At 37.6% G+C, this 15,672-nt stretch overlaps 1 protein-coding gene and 1 pseudogene across 3 annotated transcripts in view; one reads left to right on the top strand and one right to left on the bottom strand.

Annotated features, from left to right (window-relative positions):
• Positions 1 to 15,672, top strand: part of FILIP1 (filamin A interacting protein 1) — a 190,861-nt gene that overhangs the window by 61,214 nt on the left and 113,975 nt on the right. The gene's annotated exons all lie outside the window — the stretch shown is intronic.
• Positions 8,947 to 11,160, bottom strand: LOC107509289 (annotated as a pseudogene).

The following is a 15,672-nucleotide window of genomic DNA, read 5'->3' as shown; positions in this document are numbered from 1 at the left end:
CCTCTAGGTCCATCCATGTTGTCACAAATAGTAACTTTTATTATTTTTTAGGGCTGAATAATATTCCATTATATACATACATACATATAATATATACATATATACCACATCTTCTTTATCAATTCACCTATTAATGGACACCTAGGTCGTTTACATATCTTGGCTATTATAAATAGTGCTGCAATAAATGTAGGGTGCATATATCATTCTGAATTAGTGTGTTCGATTTCTTTGGATTATTACCCAGAAGTAGGATTGCTGGGTCATATGGTAGTTCTATTTTTAGTTTTTTTGTTTCCCATGGTGGCTGCACCAATTTACATATCTACTGACAGTGCACACAGGTCAACTTTTACCATGTCCTTACTTGTTATTACCTTTTTTTTTGATAATAGCCATTCTGACAAGTGTAAAATTATATCTCATTGTTGTTTTAATTTATAGTTTCCTGGTGATTAGTGATGCTGAGCATCTTTGGATGTGTCTGTTGCCATCCGTATGTCTTCTTTGAAAAAGTGTCTATTCAGCTCCTCCTCCCATTTTTAAATCAGATTTTTTTTTTTTGATGTTGAGTTGTATGAGTTCTTTTATATTTGGGCTATTAACCTTTTTTTGGATATGTCATTTGCAAATATCTTCTCCCATTCAGTAGGTGGCTTTTCATTTTGTTGTTGGCTTCCTTCATGGTGCAAATGCTTTTTAGTTTGATATAGTCCCATTTGTTTATGTTAGCTTTTGTTGTCTTTGTTTTAAAAGACATATCAAAAAATATATTGCTAGGGCTGACGTCAAAGATTTTACTGCCTACGTTTTCTTCTTGGAGTTTTATGTCTTAGATTTAAGTCTTTAATCCATTTTGAGTTTATTTTTGTATGTGGTGTAATAAAGTGGTCTAGTTTCATTTTTTTTTTTTTTTTTTGCATCTATCTATCCAATTTTCTCAGCACTATTGAAGGACCGTCTTTATTCCATTGTATATTCTTGCTCCCTTTGTTGTGGATTAACTAACCACATAAATGTGGGTTTATTTCTAGGCTCTCCATTCTCTTTCACGACTTTTGTGTCTGTTTATGTATCACTATATGCTGTTTTGATTACTATAGCTTTGTAGTATATTTCGAAATCGGGTAGTGTGATACCTGTATCTTGTTCTTTTTATTTAAGATACCTTTGGCTATTTAGAGTGTTTGTGGTTCCATATAAATTTCAGGATCATTCAAGTTCTGTGAAAAATGCCATTGGTATTTTGGTAGGGATTGCATTGAATCTCTAGATTGCTTTGAGTAGTATGGCCATTTTGACGATATTAATTCTTCCAATCTCGCAGCAGTTTATCTTTATAATTTTTGTTCCTTCTTCAATTTCTTTTTTTTATAATGTTTTACAGTTTTCAGAGTACAGGTGTTTTTTTTTTTTATCTTTGTTTAAATTTATTCCTAGGTATTTTATTCTTTTTGATGCAATTGTAAATGGGATTATTTTCTTAATTCCTCTTTCTGGTAGTTTGTTATTGGTGTATAAATGCAACAGATTTCTGAATATAAATTTTATATTCTGCAACTTTACTGAATTCATTTATCAGTTGCAGCAGTTTTTGGATGTAATCTTTAGGATTTTCTACATATAGTATTATGTCATCTGCAAATAGTGACAATTTTATTTCTTCCTTCCAATTTGGGTAATTTTTATTTTTTTTCTTGTCTGATTGCTGTGGCTAGGACTGCCAATACTATGTTGAATAAGAGTGCTGAGCCTGGGCATTCTTGTTGGTTTCCTATCCTAGAGAAAAAGCTTTTAGCATTTCACCATTATGTATTATGTTAGCTATAGGTTTGACATATATAGCCTTTATTATGTTATTCCCTCTATACCCACTTATTGAGAGTTTTTAATCATAAAAGATGTTGAATTTGTCAAATACCTTTTTAGTATCTATTGAGATGATCATGATTTTTATCTTCATTTTGTTTATGTGATGATCCACATTGATTTGCTGATATTAAAGCATCCTTGCATCCCTGGAATAAATTTTACTTAATTGTGGTGTATGATCTTTTTAATGTATTGCTGAATTGAGTTTACTAATATTTTGTTGAGGATATTTATATCTGTGTTTGTCAGGGATAGACAGGCATATCAGGCTTGTAATTTTCTTTTTCCTTTTTTTTTTTTTTTTTTTTTTTAGTAGTGTCTTTGGCTTCGGTATCAGGGTAATACTGGTCTTACAAAATAAGTTTGGAAGCTTTCCCTCCACCTCGATTTTTTGGAATAGTTTGAGAAAGATAGATATTATTCTTTGAATGTTTGGTAGAATTCGCCTGTGACCATCTTGTCCTGGACTCTTGTTTGTTGGGACTTTTTTGATTACTGATTTGACTTTGTTAGTAGTTATCGTCTGTTCAGATTTTCTGTTTTTTCTTGATTCTGTCTTGGCAGAGTATGTTTCTAGGAACTTACCCATTTCTTCTAGGTTGTCTAATTTGTTAGCATATAATTGTTCATAGTATTCTCATGATTCTTTGTATTGCTGTGGTGTCAGTTGTTACTTCTCTTTCATGTCTGATTATATTTATTTGGGTCCTTCTCTTTTTTCTTGATAAGTCTGCCTAAAAATTTATCAGTGTTGTTTATCATTTCGAAATCTAGCTCTTAGTTTCATTGAACTTTTCTATTGTGTTTTTTTTTTTTTGTGGGGGGGATGGGAGGGGAATATCTATTTTATTTATTTCTGTTCTAATCAAGTATTATTCTCTTCCTCTACTCACATTAGGCTTTGTTGTTCTTTTCCAATTCCTTTAGGTATAAGTTTAGATAGTTTAATATTTTTCTTGTTTCTTGAGGTAAGCCTGTATCACTATGAATTCCCCTCTTAGAACTGCTTTTTGCTTTGTCTCATAGATTTTGGATCATTGTGTTTCCATTTTTATTTGTCTCGATATTTTTTATTGTTTCCTGATTTCTTCATTATCCATTGATAGTTTAGTAGCATTTTGTTTAGCCTCTGTGTATTCATGTATTTTTCAGTTTTATTCTTGTAATTCATTTTTAGTATTATACTGTTGTGATCAGAGGAGATGCCTATATGATTTCAGTCTTCTTAAATTAATTAAGACTTCTTTTGTGGACTAACATGTGGTTTATTCTGGAAAATGTTCACCATACATTTGAAAAAATGTATATTTTGATATTTTGGGGTAGAATGTTCTGTAAATATTTACTGTCTATCTCGTCTAATGTTATTTAAGGCCAGTGTTTCCTTGTGGGTTTTCTATCTGGATGATTTATACATTGATATAAGTGGGATGTTAAAGTCTCCCGTTATTATTGTTGATCTCTCCGTTTATGTCCATTAATATTTGCTTTATGTATTTAGATGTTCTTACATTGAGTGCATAGATGTTTACAAGTTAGATTGATCCCTTGTTATATCGATCCCTTTATATTATACCCTTCTTTGTTTCTTGTTGAAGTCTTTGTTTTATAGTCTACTTTGTCTGATGTAGGTAATACTACTCCAGCATTCTTTTTATTTCCATTTGTATGAAATATCTCTTTTCATACCTTCACTTTCAATCTGTGTGTGTCTTTCCATCTGAAATAAGTATACAGGCAGCATATTCATGAGTCTTTTTTCTTTCTTTCTTTCTTTCTTTCTTTCTTTCTTTCTTTCTTTCTTTCTTTCTTTCTTCTTTCTTCTTTCTTCTTTCTTTCTTTTTTTTTTTATCCATTCAGCCATCCTGTGTCCTTTGATTGGAGCGTTTAGTTCATTTACATTAAGGTAATTATTGATAGGTATGTAGTTATTGTCATTTTATTAACTGTTTTCTGATTGCCTTTTGTAGTTTTCAATTTCTTTTTCTTTTCCTGTTCTCTTATCTTGCACATTGATGACATTTATGTGTGTGTGTGTGTGTGTGTGTGTGCGCGCGCGCGTGCGCGCTCATGCGCACGTGTGATTTGTTTGGATTCCTTTCTTTTTATTTTTTGTGTATGCATTACAAGTTTTTGGTTTGTGGTTACCATGAGATTGTTAGTTGCTTAAGTTCAAAGGGATTCTAAAAAGACTTCATTTTTTTACTCACCCCATGTTTATGTTAATGACATCATATTTTACTTGTGTGTGTGTATGTATGTGTCTGGGTGTGTGTATCTTTTGGTTTATTATTATTATTATTACATATGAGCTTACTACTTTTGTTTTTTAATCTTCATACTAGCTTTATAATTTGTTGATTCACTACTTTTACTAAATGTTTGCCTTTATCAGTAAGAGTTTTTCCTTTCCTATATTTTCTTATTTTTAGTTTTTGCCTTTTCTTTTCCACTTAAAAAGTCCCTTTAACATTTTTGGTAGCACTGGTTCAGTGGTGATGAAGTTCTTTAGGTTTTGCTTGTCTGGAAAACTTATCTTTCCCTCAGTTCTGGATGATAATCTTGCTTGTTAGAGCATTCTTCATTGTAGGTTTTTTCCCTTTCATCATTTTGAATATATTGTGTCATTCCCTTCTGGCCTGAGAAGTTTCTGCAAAAAATCATCTGATAGTTTTATGGAAGATTATTTGTATGTAACTAGCTGCTTTTCTCTTGTTTCTTTTAAGATTCTTTATCTTTAACTTTTGGGATTTTAATGATAATGCATTTTGGTGTGGGCTTTTCTTGGGTTCATTTTATTTGAGACCCTCTGTGCTTCCTGACTTGTATGTCTGCATTCTTCACCAGGTTATGGAAAATTTCAGCCTATATTTCTTTAAATAGGTTTTTTTGTTCCTTTCTCTATTCTCATTCTGGGATCCCTATAATGCAAATGTTGGTATGCTTGATGTTATCTCAGAGTTCCCTTAAATTATCCTCATTTTTTTTTTTAATTCTTTTTTCTCTTTGCTATTCTGATTGGATGATTTCTACCACTTCGTCTTCCAGATTGCTGATTCATTCTTCTGAATCATCTAGACTTCTGTTTATTCCATCAAGCATATTTTTCATTTCGGTTATTGTGTTCTTTTGTTTTGATTGGTTCTTTTTAATTTCCTGTCTCTATGATGAGTTAATCTATTCCTCTCTCAAGTTCACTGTACATCTTTATAACCACTATTTTGAACTCTTTATCTGGTAGTTCCTTTCTGTTTAGTTTAGTTCTTTTTCTGGGGTTTTGTTCTTTCCTTTAATTTGGAATATATTCCTCTGTCTCCTCATTTTGACTGTCTCTCTGTGTTTGTATGTATTAGGTAGATCTGCTATGTCTCCTGGTCTTGAAAGAGTGGCCTTACATAGAAGGTATCCTGTGCGACCCAGCAGCTCAATCCCCTCTGGTTACCAGAGCCAGGAGCTCCTTGGGTGTCCCCTGTGTGGGTTGTGTGTGCTCTCCTACTGTAATTGGGTCGTGATTGCTGAGAGTGTGGTGGTGGTTCCTCAGGCTGACTGCTTATGAGAACCAACCATGACTACTGTGGATGATCTGATGTTCTAGGGAGCTGGACCCATGGAGCAGGAATCTCTTCGATGGGTCTCTGGTGCCAGCCATGGCTGCCCATTTGGAGTGTTAATTAGGGAACGGCTTTGGTGGACCTCTGATAAAGGCTGAGGCCAGCTGCCACCCGTGTTGGGCTTGGGACCACTTGAGAGAGGTAACAAAGTGAAACAAGCCCCACCACTTGTGCTGGGCTTGGGAACTCTTGAGAAAGGCCACAATGCAAGCCGAGGCCAGCCACCACCTGTTCTGAGCTTGGTCCTGCTTGGAAAAGACTGAAATGCAAGGAGATACTGGCTGCTGCCTGTGCTGAGCTTGGGAGCACTTGGAAAAGGCTGGGATGCAAGCAGAGGTCAGCTGCCACTTTACTGGACATGAGGGTGTTTGGGAAAGACTGTGATGCAAGCCAAGGGTGACCACCACTTGTGAGAGGGCCTGGAGTTGCTTAGAAAAGGTTTAAGCATGGTCTCGTGGGTTGAGCAGGGCAGGAATCTCAGTGATAGCCGGGTTAATGGAGATTGACAGATTGGCTCCTGCCTCGACTGCACCAGCCTGGTGGAAGAAGAGCACAACAAAAAAAACAAAGAACAGCGGTGTCTGCCAGTGCTTCCATCCCCAGAGAGTGTTCCCATCATTCTCTGCCCTTCCAGCCCTCATCCTAAAATTAGTCTATTTAATTCCTCCTGGGTATGACCTATGTGCTTCAGGAACTGCTGTCTCTGCTGCTGAAGTTTGGAACAAGTGAGTTTGTGTACAAACCCTTTAAGAATAGTATTTAGGTCTCCCTTCACCTTTTTTGGATGTAATCCCAGCTGGTCTACAAAATCAGATATTATAGAGACTCCTCTTCTAGGCACAGATGCCCTGGGCCAGGGGGTCTGATTAGGGCTCAGACTGCTTGTTCCTCAGGGGGTCCATTCAGCTCAGATATCCTTCATGTTTATGGGTCACCACACTGTGGGTATGGGACCTGATCAGACTGCATCCCTATTCCCCTTACCTGTCTCCACATGGCTTCTTTATATCCTTAGCTATAGGAATTCTGTTCAACTAGTCTTCGGGTGGTTCTCAGGAGTAGTTGTTCTAGATTTAGTTATAATTTTGATGTGTTTGTGGAAGGAAGCGATTCAGAATTTACTCCATTGTGTTGATCTCACCTCCTCTTTCACGAGGACATTCTTGAGAGAACACATTCTATTTATTTTTGTGTGTGTGTGTGATTCCTCGCACCCAGAATGGTTTTATGTGGTTGCTATTTAGTATAGTGGAGCACAAAAAGTATGTGGAATGAAATAAAACCCATAGTTCTCAAGTTCAGAAAGTCAGGAGTTTAATAGTAACAGATTAGTGTGGTATTTCCTCATCTTAGTTTCTACCTAAACTATCGCAGAGCTTCCTCTCTGTCTTTCTCAGGTTAATTTAAAAAGTGATCCCCAGTGGGTGTCTATCAGCTCCTCAAACACTGTTCTGCTCCTGAGCTGGCTTGAGTATTTATTGATGCTTCTGCCATCTCTGCTGGTTCCAAAGGTGACCATGCAGAAGTTCCCAAAATCCTTCCTCTGCCTCCTGCATGGCCAGTTCTCAAAGAAAGGCTTAGAGAATCTTTCCTGGTGCACCTCTTTGTTTCCATTTATGCCTTTATTGTAGCTTCCTGTCAGCCTCAGCTTTGGCTGCATGTCTGTGGAGGTATCTTCAGGAGCACATTTCCTGCTATGCACAACATTCTCTCTCTTTTTGTAAAATGACATTGGCCTTTGGTTATGTTTATGACAAACTGCAGCTTTTTTCTTTCAGACAATTTCTTTCCAGGAGGTTTCTTTGACCACCTGGCACACAGAGTCTGCCTCTTGCCTCTACTGCCATCCCCATGCATTTCTGCCTGCCATTCAAGCTTGTCCAAATTGGACCCAAACTCAAATGGTTTCAGAAGTCAGGTGGGGAATAAACAGGTAAAACTGGCAGAGTGTTTGCATATTAAACCTATGACTAGGGGTAGTCATGACTAAGTATTCTCCTTTTTTTTTTTTTTCCTTAAAGCACGAAACTCTTTTGATGTAGCTTATTTTGTTTTTCTCCCTATTTACAGAGAAGAATCTCTTTACTGAAAGAAAAACACAGTTCAAAGTACTAATAAAGATATGGCAATTGACTCTTGGATCTCAGTGTCGAATAGGTCATAGAGAGTGGTAAGGTTGAGGGAAGAACTAGCAAGTAAATTGTCCATATAAATGGGCCAGCCATGACTTAACTCCAGCTAAATGGAGATGTGTGGGAAGATGGACGCAGTAGCACCAGATCTTCTGATTTTTTTCAATAAGATCTGAAAAATCTAGATTATTTTGTGAAAACTGATTTTAAAATGTCTGCTAAACACACACATGCACACACACACACATACACACACCCCATATCTGCAAAGAGGTTTTGGCCTATAGGTCATCATTATGTAACCCACATATCTATACTCTTCAACAGGAACCCAGCTGAAGAATGAAAGAACAATTAAGCATGTAATCAGTTATGCCTAATTAATGTAATTTTTTCTAGCCAAGTCAAGTATTTCTAGTTTAAATTATGGGAAGAATAGAGAGTTTCTAGTTGAAATAGGTAAATATGTTGAGGCTTCTCTGCAAATTTCTGGACCTATCTTAGTCCTACTGTTCTCTAGAGTGTTGGTTCTCAATGTGTGTTCCTCAGACCAACAGTGTTAGCATCAGCTAGGAAGTTGTTAGAAATGCAAACTCTTAGGCACCACTGAAGACCTATGGAATCAGAAATTTTGGGGCTGGGGAACAACCTATGTGCTCATCAGCCCTCCAAGTGATTCTTATACACTCTGAAGTTAGAGAACCACTGCCCTAGGCCTTCAGAGTTTTTCTACCTGGCAATGTACTCCTAGAGCCCTGGCAGGATGGTGTAACTGTGGTCTTCCTGTTTCTCTACCCTCAACACCAGGTTTAGGAGCCAAAATGTGTCTGCTAGGTAATCCCTGGATTCAGCCTAGCTCTCCCAAAAAGGAATGCTGGACTAAGTCACAAGAGAAAATGTTGGACTTAGTAGTGGGGGAAGGGGAACTTGGGAATTAAGCAAGTTGAGAGCAAAGAAGAGAAAAAAAAAGAAAATATTTCTTTTCTTTTCCTTTCTCTCTCTCTCCTTCCTTCCTTCCTTCCTTCCTTCCTTCCTTCCTTCCTTCCTTCCTTCCTTCCTTCCTTCCTTCCTTCCTTCCTTCCTTTTCTTTCTTTTCTTTTCTTTTCTTTTCTTTTCTTTTCTTTTCTTTTCTTTTCTTTTCTTTTCTTTTCTTTTCTTTTCTTAGACCAACAGTTTATTTGGTAACAAGTTGTTAATTTCTTTTTTCTTTCCTGGTGACTGAACTGTGAGAGTCAAACGAATAGCGACATATGAGAGCATTCCCTTGCAGTCTTTGATCTTTTTCAGAAACGCAAAGATGCCTGAGTTATGCGACTTGCAATTATTATTTTCTAGATAGGATTGTTAGCTGTTGTGCTTTCCAACGTACCAGCAGTTGCTGCATTTTCCTTCTTGTTCAGAGTTTCATGGCAGGAAACAGAAGTACTTCCTTGATGTTATTGGAGTCTGTGAGAAACTTGGTGACTTGGTCAACGCCCATGCCTCAGCCAGCTGTGGGGGCAGCCGTATTTCAGAGCAATGCAGAAGTTTTCATCTATGAATGAACATAGCCTCATCAATGCCAGGGCCCTTAGTCTGTTCTTCAAAAAGCTGCTGCCATTTGCAGGGGATCACTTCGCTCGGTGTAGGCGTTGCATATTTTCTTCATGACAAGCAGCTCAAAGCACTCAGTTATTAAACTCTTTTCAGAGCAGTGCCATTTAGCCAAAGGGCTCATTATCTGCAGGTGATCACAGATAAATGTAGGATCGATGTGTGTCATTTTCAAGAATTCCCCAACAGGTTTATCTAGGAGCCTGGCTGTGATCTAAGGTGGAGGGCATTTAATAGGTTTTGCCACAGATATCATCGAGGATTTTGTAAGTTTCTTCTGTTTTGAAGAGGTTACAGTAGCTTCATCCCCAGGGCTATCTCAAGGTATTCTACATGCTAATTCTCTGAAAGGGTGGGGTGAAGTCAATCCCAAAGATGGGTAAGTGACCTTATAAACTGCCTGTAATGTGCTTCACCATCCCTGAAATTATCTCTGTCATTTCCATGAGATCATGATTATCCACAAAGAATCATGATTGTCCACAAAGGCCATGTAGAACTCACAGATGGTAAACTCAAGATTGTGAGTCAAGTCAATTTTTTCATTCTAGAACTGGTGTCCAATTTCATAAATTGGATGCTGGTCAATGCAACCAACCATCAGCATCTTAGAGTAGAATTCTGGAGCAATTCTCATACATAAATTCATATCCAGCTCCTTGTGGTAGGTGATAAAAGGCTTGGCCACAACTCCCTCTGGGATGATGTTCATCATGGGAGTTTCAATCTCTAGGAATTCCAACTCATCCAAGAAGCTTCTGATATATGTGATGATCTTAGAGCAGATGATAAATTTCTGCCTCACAAAGTCATTCGGGATCAAGTCCAAGCACCTCTGACGATGTCATGTTTTCTTGTCCTTGAGGCCGAAGCGAAGGTGAGGTAACACGTGCAAGGAAGAAGACAGCAGTATGATCTCATAAGGAGTGATGCTCAGCTCACCCTTTTTGGTTTCCCCAGGATTTCCCTTAACCCCAGTTATGGTTCCCCAATGCAGTTCATTACTTTTTAATATATTTTTAATTATTTTTAATTGAGGTATAATTGACATGTATCGTATTAATTTTGATATTCACATACATTATGAATGATCACCACATTAAGTCTAGTTAACATGTCACCATACATAGTTACAGAATTTTTCGCTCCTGTGATGAGAACTTTTTTTAACATCCCATATGTACCATTTTATTTTATTTTTTAAACATTTTATTTATTTATTTTCTTTATTTCCCCCCTCCCCCCTCTCCTGCAGTTCATTATTGAAATGAATAAGTTCTTCCAATTTATAATTCCTGGAATTGGCCATGACTTACAACTCTACCCCCTTTCCTCGAATGTCATAGAAGATGAGCTTTCCTCCAGAAGCTCTTTTGGCATGGATCTTATCTACTATCTTTAAGGTGACGTCACTGAGATGGTCCCCAAGCTTCAGGTGACTATATTCTTGGATGAAGTAAATGAGCAAGACGTCTACGTGGAACTTGTATGGGTGCGGGTCTTCTCCATTGACTTTTAGTTGGGCTGCTTAGCTGTGGTCCTTGTAGTATTAGTTTTGGTCTAGGCTCTCCTCCTTGGCACCCGCGTCATGGTCAGTGGTGTAACTGGTGGCGGCAGCACTGGCTTGGCTTAGTTGTTTCTCACTGAGCTCCTTCTGCTTGGCCTCCTTCTCTGCTACCTTCTTCTCTGCTTTTAAGCTTCTCTTGAGCTTACTTATTTTATTAAAAAGGGTTTGTCTTTGTGAAGTGCTATGAAAGAAATAAGTCGATATAGTCATAGCTCCCTTTGACCTCACTGTGACCAGGAGGTTTGGAGCAGGGACCCCTAACAAGTCTTATGGCAAATCATGTCAACATGGCAGAACATCCTGGAACTTATGATTACTACCACTGTTTGCTCAGTATCAGCTGGCTGCTGTCTACATTCACCTCAGCACTCTGCAGCGCAGCCATCTGTCCGGAGGGCCCAACCAGAAAGCCCCACATTCCTTCATGCCTTCCATCTGCCATGGGTTATTTTACATGGGAGAATAGCTTAGCAGTGGGATTTATTTATTTACTTATTTATTTAAATGCTAGTTTATTATTTTTTTCATACTATATGTACATAATTTTTAAAAACATTTTATTTTTTTATTTTCCCCCTCATATTTCTGTTTAATTGAAAAGATTCACTAGGATTAAAAAAGAATTTTGGTGTTAGGGTAGTGATGCTGCTATGTGATTTAAATTTAGCCAGGCTGATTCCTTAACATCATTCTGAGACTTTAGAAGAGCAAAAGTTCAGGAGATGGGTGAGGGGTCATGTTTGGGTGTGGAGCACACTTCAGGCAAGTCTGGGCTGGGAAACCCTCTTGAGATGCAGAATGAGATCACTGGGGCTTCCTATTTATAATTTCAGTGAAAGATATAGGTGAGGAACACATACGGCAAAACAAGAAATGTGTCTAAAAGGGGGAGATAAGGAGGGCCAGAGAAAGACAATGAGTAATTCGGGGCAGAGTACCCTTTTATCATTCCTTCTTTTCAAAAGCTCCTTATCAACCTTCGCAATAATGTCATTGTTGGAAAGTCCCTGAGTGCTGATTGCTTCCAGGCCACAGATACCAGTCTTATTTCTTGTTTTTCTTTTTCAGATCTAGAGCAGGAGCAATAGCGATGCAATTTAAAGGAAAAATGCTTTATATCTATTGTCTGAAAGTCCTGTAGTAGTTTATATGTGGTTTATAAAATTATAAACGGTTATATTTCATGGTTAAGACACCCCATAAAACTCAAGGACATAATTCTAATACTTTATTTTTTTTATGACTGACTTCAACTTTGTTCTTTAGTTACCTCTTCTATTTTCCTTCCTTCCTAACCTGGATATTTCCTGGTAAATTCAATTTTACCTGGTAATTTTTTTTCACTTACATTCAATATGTATAGGTCAGTTCTAAAACAAATTAAAATTTTATTTCAGTCTTGCCTTTCTCTCCTCCCAAGTTATCCTCTGCATTTCAGGGGTATTGCACAAAAACTGTGCTTCATCTGTCAGGGGTGAGAGGGGAAATTTGCTAACATGGCTGCCTTGGTGGAAGTAACCAAGCTAGTGGGAGCACCTGCAGTATCTGGCTTGGAATGACTGCCCTGCTGCTGTCAGGACTGACCACACAGTTTATGGGGCATGGTACATAAGGGAAATGTGGGGCTCTGGTTAAAAAATAATTAAGAATTTCAAGAGAGTGACAACAGAGCATTAAACCGAGTGTGGGGCCCGGTGTAATCTCACAGGTTACACGCCTGTGTGGTCCTACCTGTGTTCTCTGTTGTCATCTCCCAACCTGGCTCCTGGTGAAAGTCATGGTCACAGCTCTTTCTAGGGAAGTTCCCTGTCTCTCCTGCTATCTTAGAACTCTATCATAATTCTCAAAGGTGCTACAGATTTTCTGAAGTGTGGCTACACCTTCCATTTCACACTGAGTTCGGGTGGTCTGCTTTGAAGCTCTCTGCCTTGGCGACTCTTCTACTAGCATGCTAGCTGTCTCTCCTAGCTACCTTTCACCCTTGATGGGCACTTGGCCACTTCTGTATGTCCTCCATATACTTAGTGGGCATCAGTCTCTCTTACCCGTTTGTACAAACACATGCTGCTAAATCTCTATCGTCTGTCAGCATATCCTATTGCATGACTAATGCCAGCGGGAATTCTCTTGAATTTTAGCACTTCAGATTTGTCCACCTTAGATTCCTCAAACTTTATAAAGGAACCATTTATATTTGTATCCTCCCTCAACTTATCTGGAAGAGAAGGAGAGGATAGGTGGGCAGATGGCATAGCTACTATATTATCCTTTTTTCTCATTTTTTTTTCTCTCTTATTTTCAGCCATTTTTCTAATAAGTATAAACTGGGGGAGGAGTGGGAAGTGGCAGAAACCATTTCTATTTCTCCCAGTTTAAATGCACCCATCAATCATATTTGTCATACAGTCTAAATCAGGGTTGGCAAACTAAGGGCTAGGGGACAAGTCTAGCCCACCCATCCGTTTATGTATTGTCTATGGCTGCTTTCATGTAGCCATGTAGATGTGGTCTCAGGATCTGCAAAGCCCAAAATATTTAACATTTACCTCTTTACAGAAAAAGTTTGCTGACCCCTGTGCTAGGCGATCACAGTTTAAAATACCCATAGCAGAGTGTCGAGAGGTGTTTGATGACCCCATACTTAATCTGCCACAGCTTAAGGCTTCCTACATTACTACTGTTAGTAAATGCTTTCACAGATATCCAGAGAGCAGAATAGGCATTATGATTTCACATACACACAGTGGGTAGAATGTGTATTATCATCCTCATTTTACAGATGAAAAAACTATGGGTTAGAGAAGTTAAATAACTTGACCAGGATTACAGAATAAATGAGTGTGGGGTTAGGGATGGGGATATGGCTCTCCTGATTCTTTGGAGTTAATGGCAAACAGGTCCAGGAGGATTTAACATGTGAAGAAAACTAATGCTAAGGATTTTGATGTATGAGAAGTGGACCACCTTAAGGTCCACTGTGGGTTTGCGTGGTATGCTGAGGCAAGGTGACTAAAGGGTAAAGAAGAGAGATGGCTAGGGGCCATTGTGTTTGAAAAATTATTCCAAAGGGTGATGACTCATTTTCTTACATATTTCCTACCCACACAACAAGTCTGAAACTTATGCATTATGGTAGTGTGACATTTTAGATAAATAAATTCCTAATGTACCTTAATTAGCTAATCGCAAAGTTCTCTTTACCAACCTTTGCATTTATAGAAACTAAGTTTAGGAAGACTGGTTGATAGAAGTAGAATGCGCAGCCTTTTCACACAGTATCAGGGTGATAACCATCTTTAAATATCAGGTGAACATCTTTGACGATCACGTAGCTTCAGTTACATTCCAGAATGTGTTTCAATAAGAATAATTTTTACTTTTCTCCTTGCTTGGTTATAAAGCAGCTGTGCTCTGTTTTTAATTAAGGCTCCCCGTACTCTGATCTAATCCGAGCAATGCTAGCGACAGAAAAAACAGAAGTCAGGAGGAGTTCAAAACAGACACAACCCATGACCCCTTACATTACTACTGATTTTAAGCTGTTCTTTTATGTTAAGAAATGGTTTTAAAGATATTTAAAAGAAAAGCATTTAAAGGACACCTAAGTACAGTTGGCATATGTGCAGGCATTTAGAACACATGAAGTCATACTCAGCATACAGATATGTGCAGTATTTCACGTCCCCCCCTATCAGCATGAAGCGGTCTTATCAGCCAAACCACTTCGTGTCTTTCTCCTTGTGGAGATTAACCTGTCTTGTTAACATTGACCAGCAATTGTGATTTGACTCACATTGCTTGAAAATGCAATAAAATTATTCAAAAATATTTGCTACATAAAGGCAAACCTTTTTTGTAACAGGAATTTTTGTGCAGTTGGCTTACTAGAAGAATTGGTTTCTGCCTAATCCTGAATTTTTTCTTAATTTGCCTAATTTAAAAAATCAGTTCAATTTATATCCAGTCTTATAATAATTGGTATGTTTCTGGAGTCTTGGTGACTTTTCTAATTCCAAAGAAGTCAGAAGTCAGAACTGCAAAGGCAAAATCACTCTTCAGCTCCTTTGAAAAACTTAAGCACTGAGAAGTAGAAAGACAGTGTGAGGGGTACAGTGGGGAAGAGAATGTGGTCTTAGAAGAATAAGGTATTACACAAGTAGAAATTAGGGGGAAAAATCTACTGAAATAGTAGGATTCTATATTATTATTGTTTGAGACTATTCGTTGGATGCTATACTGTATGACTAAACTTATTTTAGCCCCATGAAAGGGTAGCTGTGAATTAATTTGTATTACAGTAGTTCTGATATGGTGGTAAAAGCTTCCATTCAGATTTCTCCTTGCACATGGAAAATCCAAACATGCTAGTTCAGGCTTTCCAGGTACTTGCCATATTGTTTTGGACAAATGTCTAAATCTCTCTAAGCCTCGCTCACCTTATCTTTATAAAAAGAATAATTATAGTACCTGCTTTATGGATTATTATCAGAATTTCATGAGATGATACTAAATATGTATACTTAACCCAGTGCTCAGGGCATAATAAGCCCTTTGGAAAGTGTCAGCTACTATTATTGTGAATAAAGATAATTTTTAAGAATAATTGATCAAATATAGGCTGCTGAGATAAAGTCTAAGGTATTTGTCTTTCTGGCTGTACAGATAGGTCTCTTTTATAATGGAAGGGAAATGACTGATTTTTACACAATTCTGGATATGACCTTTTTAGAAGTGAGAAATACAGGAAGGAAATCTAGTCTTGGCTAACCAAAAATCTGGTAATTTTCCAGAAATGTTCTTTTTGTCAGATGACAAAATAAATATTTAGCAACATAATTAAATGATGACTTTCTTCAGAGGCCACGGGTACTATTAAAATATCTGAAAAAAATTATAG

The sequence above is a fragment of the Rousettus aegyptiacus genome, unplaced genomic scaffold, assembly GCF_014176215.1.
Source record: "Rousettus aegyptiacus isolate mRouAeg1 unplaced genomic scaffold, mRouAeg1.p scaffold_m13_p_1, whole genome shotgun sequence".
Classification (NCBI taxonomy): domain Eukaryota; kingdom Metazoa; phylum Chordata; class Mammalia; order Chiroptera; family Pteropodidae; genus Rousettus; species Rousettus aegyptiacus.
The sequence above is the reverse complement of the archived record's forward strand: the minus strand, read 5'-3'. Positions and strand labels throughout refer to the sequence as shown.